Source organism: Oryctolagus cuniculus, chromosome 4 (genome assembly GCF_964237555.1).
Source record: "Oryctolagus cuniculus chromosome 4, mOryCun1.1, whole genome shotgun sequence".
Lineage (NCBI taxonomy): Eukaryota > Metazoa > Chordata > Mammalia > Lagomorpha > Leporidae > Oryctolagus > Oryctolagus cuniculus.
In genome coordinates, this window is record NC_091435.1 from 55,518,682 (window position 1) to 55,525,810 (window position 7,129).

Below are 7,129 nucleotides of genomic sequence, written 5' to 3' on the forward strand. Positions count from 1 at the left end.
AGACTCAATACAGCTACAGAAAAGCATACCATTAAGCCTTTGCAAAGAAGAAAAGAAAACAAAACCCAACCCCTTCTTGAGTATCAGGTTGTAGGAATCATTGTTAACTTAGCAACTAGGACTATGGTTTCCATGTATGTGGCTTATTACTTTGTACTCCCCCCAAAGTTGAAATTTTTATTCAGTTTTTGATTCTCAGATGGCTAGTCTTACACCTGAGGCAAAATTGAAACCCAGAAATATTGAGTAGCTTATTAAAAGTCCAAAAGTGGGATTCTATAGCTCCTTCATTTCAGTTCCCCCAAATGAGGAAACAGAATGAGACCACACCTTTGTCACTCTGCATGTGAAGTGCAGGGTCAAAAGTGGACCTCAGATAATCACCAGGCTGGACTTCTCTGCTCTTAGTTTAATTGAGGCCTTCAATGTTACCCAGCACAGTAAGGAGTGGTCAAGTGACAGACCATAATACACAAGTTGATGCTAACCACTGATGCTTTGCTTTGTTCTAATTTCACCAAATTTTGATAAGGTGATGTATTGCAGATAAAATACTGATTCTGTGCAAGTCAATGTTCCCCTTTTCAACAACATGCCTAGATTAACTCCAGAACTCCTCTAGCCAACTCAACAGAATGGAACAGCTGTAACTTTCCGTTAGAAGGTTATCTGTTTTCACCATATATTATAACACAGTTACCCTGTTTCTAACAGTTTGTTGGGAAGCAGAGATTAGTGAGCTTAGGCTACACTCGTATTTGACTAAGAGCATCACTGCATTATCATTCCGCTGGACCACTCGCTCATGGACGTTGTCCTGATGGACCACATTATTCCTCCCCTGAGATAGTACAAAGGATGGCTATGCCAATGGGAGAAAGGAAGGCTGTAAACAGAACTGTCACCAAGCAAAGTAGAAGTGGTCACACCTCCCTTACCCAGGACTCTCATCATTCTCTCATGTGCTAACAGTTTATGTCAACAGATACATCAAAATTACGTAGTTTTTCAAATGAATTGGCATTTACCTGGCCTACTTTCTCATTTTAATTCATACTACTCTCCAGAGCTAAATTGGAACTAAGAAATATAGAGAGACAATTTTCACCTCACTCATAAACTTAACATTTTAAGGTTATCATTGCAGGTCTTTATTCAGAGACAGGAAATTGAATCCCTTTATTATCTTTTGGCCCCTGTATTCTTCCCTTACTACTTCTCAACACATTTCATTTTCTTTCCAATATAATCTGTTCATGTTCTGCAGTGCGTATTAGATAGCGGCCCTTTAGCTTTGCTCATGGTGTCCACCCATTGTGGATTCCCTGCATCTTTACTCCTTTACTCATTCAGCTGTTACCCCAAGGGTCTTTCAGTGGTTATCAAAAGGTTAAGAAAGTTTTCCCCCTTCCATCTAAACAAGTTTTGCAAGTATTCCTTCAAATGAATGTTTTGATGAGTATTTAATGTCATTCTCCACTCTTGAACAATTTCTCCACTATTTTAAAGTATGTTTATGTGTATCATACATTACTTTCTAATCATTGGTAATGCATTTATCTTCACTCTGAGCATTTCTTGTCCAATGTTTTGGGTTCCTAGTAATGCAGTGATAGTTATATAACAGTATGAAGATTTCTGGTGAGTGACTTAAGGTACAGGTAACAGAAAATAGTGTAATGTGATACAAGCTTATCTAGTACAACATTTGTGAGTAAAATTATATTTGTATAATATATAATTATATATCATTATGCATAATTATATATAATATAATTATATAATATATAAAATTATATATATAATGATATCTATATATCACAGAAAAGCAGTGTATACATCTAAGTAAGGGTACTGGAAAAGCATTGTATTGCATCTTTTTTTTTTTTTTTTGACAGGCAGAGTGGACAGTGAGAGAGAGAGACAGAGAGAAAGGTCTTCCTTTGCCGTTGGTTCACCCTCCAATGGTCGCTACGACTGGCGCGCTGCGGCCGGTGCACCGCGCTGGTCTGATGGCAGGAGCCAGGTACTTCTCCTGGTTTCCCATGGGGTGCAGGGCCCAAGGACTTGGGCCATCCTCCACTGCACTCCCGGGCCATAGCAGAGAGCTGGCCTGGAAGAGGAGCAACCGGGACAGAATCCGGTGCCCCGACCGGGACTAGAACCCGGTGTGCCGGCGCCACAAGGTGGAGGATTAGCCTAGTGAGCTGCGGCGCCGGCCTGTATTACATCTTACATGAAGTACAAAGCATTTGTCAATAGGAGTGAGAGAAAATTAGCAAAGTGCAAACATTTTGGGAAAACAGCAATAGTCTGCCTTAGAAAAGAGATTGCATGTTGGCAAAGTAGACACTTGGCTCTAAGACAGTGGTGTCTAATTCTCTGTTTGCAACACTCTAGGGTATCTAAATTTTTTAAAGGGTATTGTGAAATTTCAAAAGGTTAGAAAAGAAAATTTCCAGATGAAATTAAAATATACTTTGAATTTTTAAAAATAAATCCATGCCTAGCAACATTAAAATTAGTGTGCAAAATGGTGAGGTTGGAGAAAAGCAGACACAAGGTCTAATACTGTAACTTCAAAGAACCCCCTGGATCACCAGAGGAGGCAGCTTGCTTGCTGCTGTAGATGCAGGTACAAAGCATAAACTAAAAGTTGGCTGCAGGATTCTGAGTGACAGTGGTCAATTTCAGTCAAGTTCTGCAAAGAAACATAGCCTGAACACAAGGTGCTTAGAGAAACCAACTAAATTGTCATGGACATCCAATTATAGACCCGTGAGAAAGGAATTACTGCTCAAATATCTTCAGTGGGAGGAATTCTTTCATGCCTAATCTCTCAGAAGGGTGTCCTACATTTTCCAAATGATTTCAGAATGTGGTCTACATTGTTGGTACCAATTTGGTCCAGATGATAAAATCACTTCAAGAGGAAAAACTGCAAAATGTGAAAGCTCTCCTCTAGAAGCAAATAATACCAGTCCCTATAGCAATAAAATTGTTAAGAACAACACTTGCTCTCAATATTACACAACACTAATAAACAAATTAAATATATTCTAAATAACAAGTTTGGGGTTAAACTAGATCAGGTATGTTATTAATTTGCATAAGATACTAAGTAAAAGAATATCCATAATCCTAATATCCACAAAATAATTATTATTTTAGGAGTAGAAACACAACCCTATTCTTATCCAGAACATGTTTCTCTCTTCATGCACATTTTCACTTACAGTGTCTACCTCTATGCTTGCTATTTCTTTTGTTATAGATAAAATCAAACATTCTAAGAAATCAAAATAATTAAATCAACTCTCATTGGTTGAGGCCTTACATGAGGTATGTCATGGAAGGCACAGACTTGCAAAAGTGAAACTTTTAAACTTTTGAATTTTATAAAAACTAACAAAGAAAAAAGACAATCTACACATCGAGAGAAAACATTTGCAATATGTCTACCAATGGAAAGATTTGTATTCAGAATATATAAAATCATTCTTTCCCTTCAATGAGAAGAAAACCACTTAAGAAGCCAAGTGGAAGACTTTTGAATAGATTCTTCACTGTAAGAGATATCTGATATCTCCTTTATCAGAAGCACCTGCTCAGCATCATTCAGAAGTCCTATATGGGGCCAGGGAGTAAATGTATAGGACTCTGGAGGCTAGATGTTCTTTACTGCAGCCACCTATCTCTGCCACCGCAGAACAAAAGCAGCTACACGCACTATACAAACAAATTGGCATGGTCGTATTCCAGCAAAACTGTATTTATAAAAATAGGCCGTGGTTGATCAGTTTAAGTTCATAATTGATAATAAAAAGGGTTAAGTGTCAAAGAGATCACATAAATAAGACCAGTGTCAATTGTTAAATCAACAATAGGAGTCACTGTGCACTTCCTCCCCATGTAGGATCTCTGTCATTAATGTGTTGTACTATGTGAATTAATGGTAAAACAAGTATTCAAACAGTACTTTATACTTTGTGTGTCTGTGTGGGTGCAAACTGTTGAAGTCTTTACTTACTATATACTAAGTTAATCTTCTGTACATAAGGATAATTAAAAATGAATCTTGCTGGCGCCACGGCTCACTAGGCTAATCCTCCGCCTAGCGGCGCCGGCACACCGGGTTCTAGTCCTGGTCAGGGCTTCGGATTCTGTCCCGGTTGCCCCTCTCCCAGGCCAGCTCTCTGCTGTGGCCCGGGAGTGCAGTGGAGGATGGCCCAAGTCCTTGGGCCCTGCACCCCATGGGAGACCAGGAGAAGCACCTGGCTCCTGCCATCAGACCAGCACGGTGCACCGGCCGCAGCGCGCCAGTTGTAGCGACCATTGGAGGGTGAACCAACAGCAAAGGAAGACCTTTCTCTCTGTCTCTCTCTCTCACTGTCCACTCTGCCTGCCAAAAAAAAAAAAAAAAAAAAGAATCTGAATGAAGAATGGGATGAGAGAGGGCGTAGGAGATGGGATGGTTTGTGGGTGGGTGGGAGGTTATGGGGGGAACAACCGCTATAATCCAAAAGTTGTGCTTTTGAAATTTATATTTATTAAATAAAAGTTTTCTACAAAAAATGAGCTGTGGGCTGGATTTGGTCTGTATGTCACTGCTTACCAGCTCTTGTTCAACATATTAGTCTTAGGGAAATGCAAATTAAAATCACAGTGAGATAACAAACACAAAGAATGGCTAACATTAAAAAGACTGTCAGTAGCAAATGTTAGGCAGGAGTTGGAATAACTAAAATGCTCCTACATTTTGAGTGTGAATGTTAAATGGTATAATCATTTGGAAAAACGATTTGGCAGTTACCAAATAACCCATCTGTTTCATTCCTAGGTATTTACCCAGGAGAAATGAAGACATAAGAATGTTTAAAATCTTATATGTGGTGGTAAACTATTAAAAAAAAAATAAAACAAAAAAACCCCAAATGGCCATTTGCAGTTGAATGGATAAACAAATTATGGTTCAACCACACAATGGGATACGACTCAGCAGTAAAACAGAACACATTATGTGTGTATACAGCAGTGCGGTTGACTGTCTTTCCAGCATTCCATCATGCCACTGTAGAATGAGCAATGGTCTCCTACCTCTATAAACACATTATACAGAATCTTTGTCAGATAGATGATCATTCAAGCATTTTACCATCATAGTATGGGTGGAAATTATTTTAATAGTGCCTGACATATTTATTTTCCACTCAACAAATGGCACATATATGAAATCATCAAGTCCTTTTCAGCCATTATTATGCTTCAAGAGCTTGCAAAACTTGTTTCAAAGCTTAGAGTTTCAAATGCTCTTCTTAGCAAATTACAAGCAGAAAACATTCCAATGCCTTTACAGTCACATCAGCTTATTAAAGAGCTATCAAGACATCACATCTCATTTATGTATTAAGCAATCACATTGAAAGCCTTAAAAAATTATCATTGATGACACAGATTGTATTTAATCAAACTGTAATTCTAAAATATACAAACCATACTTTTAACAGAGGACTGGCAGTAATTTAACATCTACTTTAATTCTTAGGAAGTCACAAAGGTATCATATAACAAAGGATTATGCTCCAATAACTCTCCCTGAACTGGAATCATTATGCAACAAAAGGCCTTCGGCATATGCTCAATTGGACTTACCCCTAATGGGAGAGTTAGAAACTTGCCAGGGGATTCCAATTCAATCCCATCAAGGTGCACGTACCAATGCCATCTCACTAGTCCGAGTGATCAGTTTCAGTTCATAATTGATCATAATGATAGGATTAAGAGTCAAAGGGATCACATAAACAAGACTAGTGTCTGCTAATACTAACTGATAGAATCAAAAAGGGAGAGAACTATCCAACATGGGAAGCGGGATACACAGCAGACTGATAGAATGGTAGATGTTCTAAACAGCACTCTGGCCTCAGAATCAGGATCTCTGTCCTTAATGTGTTGTACTAGGTGAATTAACAGCATGACTAGTACTCAAATAGTACTTTATACTTTGTGTTTCTGTGTGGGTGCAAACTGTTGAAATCTTTACTTAATATATACTAAGTTGATCTTCTGTGTATAAAGATAATTGAAAATGAATCTTGATGTGAATGGGATGGGAGAGGTAGTGGGAGATGGGATGGTTGCAGTGGGTGGGAGGCTATGGGGGGAAAAGCCACTATAATTCAAAAGTTGTACTTTTGAAATTTAAATTTATTAAATACAAGTTAAAAATATATTCAGCTGTGTGTAGTCAGACAGAGATGCCTGTTAACACTAGATGGTAAAATAGATAAAGTCATTTCAAATGCTGAGAAATCTCAAATAAATATACAAGCATGAAAAGTTAAAAAAAAGAATGAAAAAGGGGCTGGTGCTGTGGCACAGTGGGTTAAGCTGCCATCTGCAATGTTGGCATCCCATATGGGCACCAGTTTGAGTCCTGGCTGCTCCACTTCTGATCCAGCTCCCTGCTAATATGCCTGGGAAAAGCAGTGGAGGATGGCCCAAAGTGCTTAGGCCCCTGAACCTACATAAGAGACCCAGAGGAAGCTCCTGGCTCCTGGCTTTAGCCTGGCCCTGCTCTGGTTGTTGCAGCCATTTGGGGAGTGAACCTGCAGATGGAAGATCTTTCTCCTCTCTCCCACTTTCAAATAAATAAATAAATTTTGTTTTAAAAAAAGGAAAAAGAAAATCATATGAGTTTCAGTGATCTCTTCTGATGGCCCCAGAGTGAAGGGAGTGGCCAAGTCAGTTAGACAAGTGTCTTCAGTCGTTTTCTGATCATTACATAGAAATGTATAGTCTATTGTATATAACATGTCTTTTTTTCTATCAACAATAATGGCAAAAACAATTCTGTAACAGACTAAACATGGCAGCTTCATCTAAGCACTATATCTTCAAAAATTTATTTAAAATATTTTTATGTATTTACATATTTATTAAATATTTCTTTATTAATTAAATACTCATTTATTTATCTATTTATTACAGAGAGGCAGAGAGAGAGAGAGAGAGAGAGAGAGAGAGAGAGAGAGATCTTCCATCCACTGGTTCACTCTCCAAATGGCTGAAAAGTCTGGAGCTGCACCTATCTAAAGCCAGGAGCCAGGAGCTTCTTCTGGGTCCCCCA

General features: G+C 38.5%; 1 protein-coding gene across 31 annotated transcripts in view; it reads right to left on the minus strand.

The window, feature by feature from the left end:
• The window catches only part of ABI3BP (ABI family member 3 binding protein), a 285,033-nt gene that overhangs the window by 205,711 nt on the left and 72,193 nt on the right, over positions 1 to 7,129 (minus strand). The gene's annotated exons all lie outside the window — the stretch shown is intronic.